We start from the raw sequence: 13,256 nt of genomic DNA on the forward strand, positions 1-13,256 counted from the left end.
AATCATGTGATGTCCAGAGTGTCCCTGCTCATCTCAGTGTGTACCCAGCGTTACTCTGTAGGGGAAGGGCCATGCCACAATCTGTATCTATTTATGTTTTTTAACACTGGAAAGATCTGTGCAGATGATCATTATAAATAATAAGGATATATATCTGCACTAAGAATCGAGCAAACAGGAGTGGTCTGGATATAGGTCACACATGTACACATCCGTACTGTACTAACGCATCATGTGCATGCCCTCTGATCCACCTCCAGCTAAAGGGGCTACAAGGGCTACCTGGGCAGAACTCAAAAGTCAATGTTTTTTTACTGCGCATGTAAAACAGCAGAATTTTGCACATGAAAGCTGGACTGTAAATGAGAACCTTAGTCACTCGCTATTAGATGCAAAAATGACACTAAATCATGGCAACCAATCAGTCACTTCCTCATTGCAAACCACAAAATAGATTAAAGCAAAGTGCTGATTGGTTGTTGTGATGAAGGCAAACATGAGCACTAATAAATGAAGTTGAGAAGTCACAACCGAGCATTATATGAACATAAACCATCCAGATGAGGCTGCGGGAGTGTCGCAGAGACGTGTAAAGCAAGTTAGTAGCTGGGACCAATATATGCCACTTACCTGGAGAATTAGTTATAGATGCATGGAAACAGCTGAAATTAATCAGGGCATATGAACACAGGAAGAAATTAGAGATGATGGGAGCAATGGTGTTCAATTCACCTGTAGGAGACAGAAGCGCTACAGTATAATAACAATGTATCCGTATTCACCACACTCATGATTTTCATATTAGAGCTTACCTGTCAGTTAACACCCTGTGATTACACAGTATTAACAAAAAATACTTAGTTTTGGTATTCTTATCAGGAATGCTAACCATAATAATTGATCTAATCTCTACGGAGTATATTCATCAATCTGTCACTATTCTCGGCGTTAACATAGGTTCTGTATTGCCAATTATTGCAGCAATACAAAAGGTGCTTGCAGAGCTATTTATCAATCTGACACCCATCGGACTGGTAATGCAATAAACCAGGGCTCTGGCGATGTATTTGTACCTCCTGCAGCCGGCATAACTCTGACTGTGAAATCCACCAACTCTTGTCCTTTACTTTTCATCCGTACTGCGCATATATGAGACATAAAGGTAGCACATGCTCACTACACAACAGCAGGATCGCAAGGTGAAATAATCTGATCACAATAGGGATGGCCATCGGTGGGTATCCAACGATGGTACCATTGGGGGTTAACCTTGATAATATGAAACCATCAACAGGGGAACCATCGATGGTTTCACCCATCGCTGGTCATCCCAGCTCTATCTCTCACCGGGTTGTAGGCCAATTGTGGATCATGGGGTAGAGCTATGCTCTGTGTCCCAGTTAGTGGCGTAAATTCATCCCAGATGCCAGGAGGCAATTTATAATGCCATCAATGGGAGATGGCAATCCCTAGATCATATTGCTTTATCCCTTCTGCCATACTGTGCGTGCACAAGCCAAAAAATGTTTTGCATTCGCAGAAGGATCACTAGGAGAGTCCGGATGCCTGTGGGCCTGTAGTAAATAAGCATGTACTATATAATATGATTCTAACACAAGCAACTAAAAGCTGAGCTTTTCTTTGCTTTATAATTGACTGTCTTCTATGGGGTCGGTGTCCAAGTGTAAAAAACAGGTACCAGGAGAGAATATGGAGAAGCAGTAATAACCCTTTTTTAATACTAAATAGCAGAAAAAGGTGTTATCACTACTTGATAAATAGACCCCATATGAGTGTAGAGTGTGCTTTTCACCAGTGCAGGGTACGGGATCTGTATGAATTTTCAACAATCACATTGTCGGCAGTTTAATGTCAATCAGAGTATGATGACACTTTACTAACATTAGTTCAAGCGTTGTAACCGTGTCGGCACTATATAACTTTTAACATGATGGTGCAGACCTGGTTACAACACTTGAAAGAACCTTAGTACTGTAATACTCTGATTGACATTCCACTGCCAGCAATTGTGAATGTAGATATTGTCGCATTCATAACTATCTCTCCAAGTTACAGAGAATCAAATTCAATAGATATTCTAGTGGATAAAATAAACAAATAAAGCCATTGCAGCTGTGCATTAGGGTATAGAATATATACAATATATATAACATATAATTTGCAGTGATGTCAGTGGGTAGCTTCCTGCTCGATCAGAGCAGGAAGCTCCCTGGGGCTTGCGGTTGCTGAGACCCAACCTTAGGGTCTTGACCATCGCGACCATCAACCTGGTTGGTTGCTAAAGCTGTGGGTGTTAACCCACATCTTAGCTAGCGACCAGGAGGCCACACTTGAAAAATTAAGCGGACGCCCTCATTCAGAGAGCGCTCACTTCTACCGACTGCCTCTGAATGAGGGCCAAAGTTTCTTATTCAAACTGAAGGAGGCAACATGAAGAATCACACTGCTAGCTATGACACAAAGTATAAATAAAGGGTGATTAACAAACCAATGAGGATAAATGCGGAGGCGATAAGGAAGGTGAGGATATATCCCCGAATTGGCTCATTGGTTTTTCCATAGCCTTTCCCGAAGAAACCAATCAATGGGTAGAGGTTGTCTTTACAGAGGCACTGTGTGGAGGGATAAGGGGGTAATAATTACAGAGATTACCATTTTAACCTAACCTTAGTGATTACAGAGGCACTGTGCGGAGGGAGAAAGGGGTAAATTACAGAGATTACCATCATAACCTGACCTTAGTGATTACAGAGGCACTGTGCGGAGGGAGAAAGGGGTAATAATTACAGAGATTAGCATCATAACCTCACCTTAGTGATTACAGAGGCACTGTGCGGAGGGAGAAAGGTGTAATAATTACAGAGATTACCATCATAACCTGACCTTAGTGATTACAGAGGCACTGTGCAGAGGGAGAAAGGGGTAATAATTACAGAGATTACCATCATAATCCGCATTAGTGATTACAGAGGCACTGTGCAGAGGGAGAAAGGGGTAATAATTACAGAGATTACCATCATAACCTGACCTTAGTGATTACAGAGGCACTGTGCGGAGGGGGAAAGGGGTAATAATTTCAGAGATTACCATCATAACCTGACTTTAGTGATTACAGAGGCACTGTGCGGAGAGAGAAAGGGGTAATAATTACAGAGATTACCATCATAACCTGACCTTAGTGATTACATAGGCACTGTGCGGAGGGAGAAAGGGGTAATAATTACAGAGATTACCATCATAACCTGACCATAGTGATTACAGAGGCACTGTGCGGAGGGAGAAAGGGGTAATAATGACAGAGATTACCATCATAACCTGACCTTAGTGATTACAGAGGCACTGTGCGGAGGGAGAAAGGGGTAATAATTACAGAGATTACCATCATAACCTGACTTTAGTGATTACAGAGACACTGTGCGGAGGGAGAAAGGTGTAATAATTACAGAGATTACCATCATAATCTGACCATAATGATTACAGAGGCACTGTGCAGAGGGAGAAAGGGGTAATAATTACAGAGATTACCATCATAACCTGACCTTAGTGATTACAGAGGCACTGTGCGGAGGGAGAAAGGGGTAATAACTACAGAGATTACCATCATAACCTGACTTTAGTGATTACAGAGGCACTGTGCGGAGGGAGAAAGGGGTAATAATTACAGAGATTACCATCATAACCTGACTTTAGTGATTACAAAGGCACTGTGCGGAGGGAGAAAGGGGTAATAATTAGAGAGATTACCATCATAATCTGACCTTAATGATTACAGAGGCACTGTGCGGAGGGAGAAAGGGATAATAATTACAGAGATTACCATCATAACCTGACCTTAGTGATTACAGAGGCACTGTGCGGAGGGAGAAAGGGGTAATAATCTCATTGATTACCATCATAACCTGACCTTAGTGATTACACAGGCACTGTGCGGAGGGAGAAAGGGGCAATAATTACAGAGATTACCATCATAACCTGACCTTAGTGATTTCAGAGGCACTGTGCAGAGGGAGAAAGGGGTAATAATTACAGAGATTACCATCATAATCTGACTTTAGTGATTACAGAGGCACTGTGCGGAGGGAGAAAGGTGTAATAATTACAGAAATTACCATAATAACCTGACTTTAGTGATTACAGATGCACTGTGCGGAGGGAGAAAGGGGTAATAATTACAGAGATTACCATCATAACCTGATCTTAGTGATTACAGAGGCACTGTGCGGAGGGAGAAAGGGGTAATAATTACAGAGATTACCATCATAACCTGACTTTAGTGATTACAGAGGCACTGTGCGGAGGGAGAAAGGTGTAATAATTACAGAGATTACCATCATAATCTGACTTTAATGATTACAGAGGCACTGTGCGGAGGGAGAAAGGGGTAATAATTACAGAGATTACCATCATAACCTGACCTTAGTGATTACAGAGGCACTGTGCGGAGGGAGAAAGGGGTAATAATTACAGAGATTACCATCATAACCTGACCTTAGTGATTACAGAGGCACTGTGCGGAGGGAGAAAGGGGTAATAATTACAGAGATTACCATCATAACCTGACCTTAGTGATTACAGAGGCACTGTGCGGAGGGAGAAAGGGGTAATAATTACAGAGATTACCATCATAACCTGACCTTAGTGATTACAGAGGCACTGTGCGGAAGGAGAAAGGGGTAATAATTACAGAGATTACCATCATAATCTGACCTTAATGATTACAGAGGCACTGTGCGGAGGGAGAAAGGGATAATAATTACAGAGATTACCATCATAACCTGACCTTAGTGATTACAGAGGCACTGTGCATAGGGAGAAAGGGGTAATAATTACAGAGATTACCATCATAACCTGACCTTAGTGATTACAGAGGCACTGTGCGGAGGGAGAAAGGGGTAATAATTACAGAGATTACCATCATAACCTGACCTTAGTGATTACAGAGGCACTGTGCGGAGGGAGAAAGGGGTAATAATTACAGAGATTACCATCATAATCTGATTAAAGTTATTACAGAGGCACTGTGCGGAGGGAGAAAGGTGTAATAATTACAGAGATTACCATCAGAATCTGACCTTAATGATTACAGAGGCACTGTGCGGATGGAGAAAGGGATAATAATTACAGAGATTACCATCATAACCTGACATTAGTGATTACAGAGGCACTGTGCAGAGGGAGAAAGGGGTAATAATTACAGAGATTACCATCATAACCTGACCTTAGTGATTACACAGGTACTGTGCGGAGGGAGAAAGGGTTAATAGTCACAGAGATTACCATCATAACCTGACCTTAGTGATTACAGAGGCACTGTGCGGAGGGAGAAAGGGGTAATAATTACAGAGATTACCATCATAACCTGACTTTAGTGATTACAGAGGCACTGTGCGGAGGGAGAAAGAGGTAATAATTACAGAGATTACCATCATAACCTGACCTTAGTGATTACAGAGGCACTGTGCGGAGGGAGAAAGGGGTAATAATCTCATTGATTACCATCATAACCTGACCTTAGTGATTACACAGGCACTGTGCGGAGGGAGAAAGGGGCAATAATTACAGAGATTACCATCATAACCTGACCTTAGTGATTTCAGAGGCACTGTGCAGAGGGAGAAAGGGGTAATAATTACAGAGATTACCATCATAATCTGACTTTAGTGATTACAGAGGCACTGTGCGGAGGGAGAAAGGTGTAATAATTACAGAAATTACCATAATAACCTGACTTTAGTGATTACAGATGCACTGTGCGGAGGGAGAAAGGGGTAATAATTACAGAGATTACCATCATAACCTGATCTTAGTGATTACAGAGGCACTGTGCGGAGGGAGAAAGGGGTAATAATTACAGAGATTACCATCATAACCTGACTTTAGTGATTACAGAGGCACTGTGCGGAGGGAGAAAGGTGTAATAATTACAGAGATTACCATCATAATCTGACCTTAATGATTACAGAGGCACTGTGCGGAGGGAGAAAGGGGTAATAATTACAGAGATTACCATCATAACCTGACCTTAGTGATTACAGAGGCACTGTGCGGAGGGAGAAAGGGGTAATAATTACAGAGATTACCATCATAACCTGACCTTAGTGATTACAGAGGCACTGTGCGGAGGGAGAAAGGGGTAATAATTACAGAGATTACCATCATAACCTGACCTTAGTGATTACAGAGGCACTGTGCGGAGGGAGAAAGGGGTAATAATTACAGAGATTACCATCATAACCTGACCTTAGTGATTACAGAGGCACTGTGCGGAAGGAGAAAGGGGTAATAATTACAGAGATTACCATCATAATCTGACCTTAATGATTACAGAGGCACTGTGCGGAGGGAGAAAGGGATAATAATTACAGAGATTACCATCATAACCTGACCTTAGTGATTACAGAGGCACTGTGCATAGGGAGAAAGGGGTAATAATTACAGAGATTACCATCATAACCTGACCTTAGTGATTACAGAGGCACTGTGCGGAGGGAGAAAGGGGTAATAATTACAGAGATTACCATCATAACCTGACCTTAGTGATTACAGAGGCACTGTGCGGAGGGAGAAAGGGGTAATAATTACAGAGATTACCATCATAATCTGATTAAAGTTATTACAGAGGCACTGTGCGGAGGGAGAAAGGTGTAATAATTACAGAGATTACCATCAGAATCTGACCTTAATGATTACAGAGGCACTGTGCGGATGGAGAAAGGGATAATAATTACAGAGATTACCATCATAACCTGACATTAGTGATTACAGAGGCACTGTGCAGAGGGAGAAAGGGGTAATAATTACAGAGATTACCATCATAACCTGACCTTAGTGATTACACAGGTACTGTGCGGAGGGAGAAAGGGTTAATAGTCACAGAGATTACCATCATAACCTGACCTTAGTGATTACAGAGGCACTGTGCGGAGGGAGAAAGGGGTAATAATTACAGAGATTACCATCATAACCTGACTTTAGTGATTACAGAGGCACTGTGCGGAGGGAGAAAGAGGTAATAATTACAGAGATTACCATCATAACCTGACCTTAGTGATTTCAGAGGCACTGTGCGGAGGGAGAAAGGGGTAATAATTACAGAGATTACCATCATAACCAGACCTTAGTGATTACAGAGGCACTGTGCGGAGGGAGAAAGGGGTAATAATTACAGAGATTACCATCATAACCTGACCTTAGTGATTACAGAGGCAGTGTGTGGAGGGAGAAAGGGGTAATAATTACAGAGATTACCATCATAACCTGACCTTAGTGATTACTGACCTTAGTGATTACAGAGGCACTGTGCAGAGGGAGAAAGGGGTAATAATCACAGAGATTACCATCATAACCTGACCTTGGTGATTACAGAGGCACTGTGCAGAGGGAGAAAGGTGTAATAATTACAGAGATTACCATCAGAATCTGACCTTAATGATTACAGAGGCACTGTGCGGATGGAGAAAGGGATAATAATTACAGAGATTACCATCATAACCTGACATTAGTGATTACAGAGGCACTGTGCAGAGGGAGAAAGGGGTAATAATTACAGAGATTACCATCATAACCTGACCTTAGTGATTACACAGGTACTGTGCGGAGGGAGAAAGGGTTAATAGTCACAGAGATTACCATCATAACCTGACCTTAGTGATTACAGAGGCACTGTGCGGAGGGAGAAAGGGGTAATAATTACAGAGATTACCATCATAACCTGACTTTAGTGATTACAGAGGCACTGTGCGGAGGGAGAAAGAGGTAATAATTACAGAGATTACCATCATAACCTGACCTTAGTGATTTCAGAGGCACTGTGCGGAGGGAGAAAGGGGTAATAATTACAGAGATTACCATCATAACCAGACCTTAGTGATTACAGAGGCACTGTGCGGAGGGAGAAAGGGGTAATAATTACAGAGATTACCATCATAACCTGACCTTAGTGATTACAGAGGCAGTGTGTGGAGGGAGAAAGGGGTAATAATTACAGAGATTACCATCATAACCTGACCTTAGTGATTACTGACCTTAGTGATTACAGAGGCACTGTGCAGAGGGAGAAAGGGGTAATAATCACAGAGATTACCATCATAACCTGACCTTGGTGATTACAGAGGCACTGTGCAGAGGGAGAAAGGGGTAATAATTACAGAAATTACCATCATAACCTGACCTTAGTGATTACAGAGGCACTGTGCTGAGGGAGAAAGGGGTAATAATTACAGAGATTACCATCATAACCTGACGTTAGTGATTACAGAGGCACTGTGCGGAGGGATTAAGCGGTAATAATTACAGAGATTACCATCATAATTTGACTTTAGTGATTACAGAGGCACTGTGCGGAGGGAGAAGGGGGTAATAATTACAGAGATTACCATCATAACCTGACCTTAGTGATTACAGAGGCACTGTGCGGAGGGAGAAAGGGGTAATAATTACAGAGATTACCATCATAATCTGAATAAAGTTATTACAGAGGCACTGTGCGGAGGGAGAAAGGTGTAATAATTACAGAGATTACCATCAAAATCTGACCTTAATGATTACAGAGGCACTGTGCGGATGGAGAAAGGGATAATAATTACAGAGATTACCATCATAACCTGACATTAGTGATTACAGAGACACTGTGCGGAGGGAGAAAGGGGTAATAATTACAGAGATTACCATCATAACCTGACTTTAGTGATTACAGAGGCACTGTGCGGAGGGAGAAAGAGGTAATAATTACAGAGATTACCATTATAACCTGACCTTAGTGATTACAGAGGCACTGTGCGGAGGGAGAAAGGGGTAATAGTTACAGAGATTACCATCATAACCTGACCTTAGTGATTACAGAGGCACTGTGCGGAGGGAGAAAGGGGTAATAGTTGCAGAGATTACCATCATAACCTGACCTTAGTGATTACAGAGGCACTGTGCGGAGAGAGAAAGAGGTAATAATCACAGAGATTACCATCATAACCTGACCTTGGTGATTACAGAGGCACTGTGCGGAGGGAGAAAGGGGTAATAATTACAGAGATTACCATCATAACCTGACCTTAGTGATTACAGAGCCACTGTGCAGAGGGAGAAAGGGATAATAATTACAGAGATTACCATCATAACTTGACCTTGGTGATTATAAAGACATTGATATAACCATTTTTAGATCTTCAGCTCTCAGACTTCTGGATAACCTGATAATGCTTTTATCCCCTACTAGAACAGTGGTAGAAAACATTTTTCAGATGCCTCCCATGTGGCCTTTATCGGGATGCAGTCACAATCCCGACGGCATAATGCTGGCTAGGGATTATTGATAGGCGTCGAAATACCGACGCCCATCATAATCCTTTGATCCCATAAAGTGGGTCTCATATTATGTGCAGCAACACCAGTTATGTTCACATAATATAATCATTAGCTTAACCCATAGCCAGCAGGCCATACTGATGGGAACATTACCATGGTGAGTAGGTCTGCATGTGACCACTGTGTGAGTCACATGATGCCTCGGTTTCCCATGCTGTCCACCACTGTTTTACTGGTTATGCACCACTCTTCATATTAGGTGTTTGCCATAGGAACTTGCCAGTACTATTAGCAATAATCACTGGACAAGGTTAGTGTGTCTGATTGCAGATGTGGCCCACATTGCTACACAACTGTTAGAGGTCAAGATCAAACTTTTTACAGTACATATTTGTAGTCGCACTGAACTTAGATTTACATTCATATACATGCACTTTGTCATTCCATGATGTACCTGAAATACTTTGGGTGCAGAGACCAGGCGGGCCAAAGCAGATGACAGAGTGGCACCAAAAATCCCAGCGGTGACAAGAGGAGCGAACCCTGATACCATACTCATTGCCTGCAGAACACACAAATATTTGTATCAACTTTTTTTGCACATATATGGTTGGATTAAGAATTAGTCAAATTACAAGTATGCAGATGTCTAGATGTGCCTGGGGAGCACTGGTGCCACATCCTTATGATCACATTCTTTATTACTACTATAGTATATACTAAAGAGACTTTACATTTCTTTTAACTATAACCCATTCTACCTGACTTGATAACTTGTTGTCATGATAGTCTTTAGACGTTGAGGCTCTCCCACCTAATGCGGGACGGTTGGGAGGTATGCACTAGGCTATGCACCAGGCTACTGTATTATGATAGTAGTATCACACTTCTATAGTAGGGATGTAGTCAGTATCCCAGCAGTGACCATCCCTATGGTCACAATACTGGCAGCAGCACTAGGCTTAGGCACTAGGAGGATGGTTTGGGTTAGGCTGCGGTAGGGGACGCTTAAGGTTAGGCTGCGGTAGGGAATGGTTTGGGTTAGGCTGTGGTAAGGGACGCTTAAGGTTAGGCTGCGGTAAGGGATGGTTTGGGTTAGGCTGCGGCAGGGGACGGTTAGGGTTAGGCTGCGATAGGGGATGCTTAAGGTTAGGCTACGGTAGGGGATGGTTAGGGTTAGGCTGTGGTAGGGGATGCTTAAGGTTAGTCTGCGGTAGGGGATGGTTTAGGTTAGGCTGCGGTAGGGGACGGTTAGGTGTAGCCCGCGGTAGGGGATGGTTTGGGTTAGGCTGCCTCTAGGGGATGGTTAGGATTAGGCTGCGGTAGGGGACGGTTAGGGTTAGGCTGCGGTAGGGGATGGTTAGGGTCAGGCTGTGGTAGGGGATGGTTTGGGTTAGAATACTCACTAAAATTTGTTGGGTTGACTGTCGGGAAGGATACTGGTAGGATATCGTACCCAAATCAAATAATATTGGGGGTGATTCAGCCTCAGACGGAGATGCTATCACAGCTGCTAACATGGTAGTAGCTGCAATAGCACTATTATGGTAATGCAGCAGGGGGCACCACACCTTCTGCATGCATTACTGCTCCGATCTGCATCCAGGGATGCAGCAACGGATTATCTGCGGGATCCTCAGCTGGATGAGTCACCATGGGGTCACTCTAGCCGACCAACGCAGATGCACAAAAGAGGCCAGGAAATCTCCGTCAGCCGACGCAGATCCCAGCCTCTCCCCCCCCCACCCAACGGTGATGTCATGCCTCTGTTTGGGGAAATGGAGGCTGTCGCCTCCCCCTCTCTGCCCAGAAATGGCAGCAGACTGTCAATACTGCACTGCATGCGCATGTACATTATGGGTCATGCGCCAGCGCAGAGGAGGCACAATCGGAGATGTGGGCTAACCATCGCGTCAGAGCACTTCTCTGAATCAGCTCCATTGTCAAGAGGCTCTGGGAAGGCTTAAAGGGTTTAAGGGGAAGTCAAAAGAAGCAATGGCCCCACTGATAAATGCAAGTCAACTAACTACTTACCATTGTTGAAATTAGGTAAAGTCCTTTTCACATTGACTTGTTGCATATTATTTTTAGTGGCCCGATAAGAAACCCAGATCTGAACATGTATATATTTTGTTATGTAATTAGACAGCAAAAGGTATACACCTGGTAATAATTGCTCAGCCCATATTTACAGTTCTGTTTAAGGGCACAGTCAGTGAAGTTCCACCCATACCCACACACTAATCCAACACAGTTTGAGCCTCCATCAATTATGGTGTCATTCAAACTTCCAGAGGCATCTCGAACCACATAAGAGCCTGCAGGGAAAGAAAACAAGGAATGTCATGGTACTTTGGCCACAGGGGGCCATTGTTATATTGCAGACTATGCTCTCACTCTTAGGGGCATATTTATCATAAAAAATTTGTGGAAAATCCCCCAAAAACAGCTTATACACCCACCAATGACATACAGTCCCCAGCTGAAAATCTAGACTTGTGAGCCAGTGAGCAAAGCAGTACACTTTTTTTTTACTGCCAGTTACTGCGTCGACTGCCAGGATAATGAGATTGCGGGGACCATGCCATCCACCCATTACAGCTGGATACAGAATAGGACATACAGATGATGGGGGGAGCACAGAACAAGACATACAGATGATGGGTGGGAAGCACAGAACAGGACATACAGATGATGGGGGCAAGCACAGTAGAGGACATACAGATGATGGGGGGAGCACAGTACAGGACATACAGATGATGGGGGGAGCACATTACGGGACATATAGATGATGGGGGGGAGCACAGAACAGGACATACAGATGATGGGGGGAAGACAGAACAGTGCATACAGATGATGGGTGGGAAGCACAGTAGAGGACATACAGATGATGGGGGGAGCACAGTACAGGACATACAGATGATGGGGGGAGCACAGTATAGGACATACAGATGATTGGGGGGGTGGGGAGCACAGTACAGGACATACAGAATATGGGTAGGTGGGGACACAGTACAGGACATACAGAGGATGGGGGTGGGGAGCACAGTACAGGTCATATAGATGATGGGGGAAGCACAGTAGAGGACAAACAGATGATGGGGATGAGCACAGTACAGGACATACAGATGATGGGGGGGAAGTACAGTACAGGGCATACAGATGGCGGGGGAAGCACAGTACAAGACATACAGATGATGGGTGGGGAGCACAATACAGGACATACAGATGATGGGGGGAAGCACAGTACAGGACATACAGATGATGGGGGGAGCACAGTACTGGACATACAGATGATGGGGGGAAGCACAGTACAGGACATACAGAAGATGGGGGGAAGCACAGTACAGTACATACAGATGATGGGGGAAGTACAGTACAGGACATACAGATGATGGGGGAAGCACAGTACAGGACATACAGATGATGGGGGGAAGCATAATACAGGACACAGATGATGGGGGAAGCACAGTAAAGGACATACAGATGATGGAGGTGAGAAACGTACAAGACATACAGATGATGGGGAAGCACAGTACAGGATATACAGATGATGGGGGGAGCACAGTACAGGACATACAGATGATGGGGGTGAGCACAGTACAGGACATACAGATGATGGGGGTGAGCGCAGTACAGGACATACAGATGATAGGGGGGGAGCACAGAACAGAACATATAGATGCTGGGGGTGAGCACAGTACAGGACATACAGATAATGGGGGGGCACAGTACTGGACATACAGATGATGGGGTGAGCACAGTAAAGGACATACAGATGATGGGGGGAGCACAGTACAGGACATACAGATGATGGGGGTGAGCACAGTACAGGAGACACAGATGATGGGGGGAGCACAGTACAGGATATACAGATGCTGGGGGGAAGAACAGTACAGGACATATAGATAATGGGGCGGGGAGCATAGTACAGG

At 43.8% G+C, this 13,256-nt stretch overlaps 1 pseudogene; it reads right to left on the reverse strand.

Annotated features, from left to right (window-relative positions):
* LOC148515403 (solute carrier family 12 member 3-like) overlaps positions 1 to 13,256 on the reverse strand; it is a 72,180-nt pseudogene that overhangs the window by 19,485 nt on the left and 39,439 nt on the right.

The sequence above is a fragment of the Taudactylus pleione genome, unplaced genomic scaffold (assembly GCF_031769625.1).
Source record: "Taudactylus pleione unplaced genomic scaffold, aTauple2 ptg000250l, whole genome shotgun sequence".
Classification (NCBI taxonomy): Eukaryota; Metazoa; Chordata; class Amphibia; order Anura; family Myobatrachidae; genus Taudactylus; species Taudactylus pleione.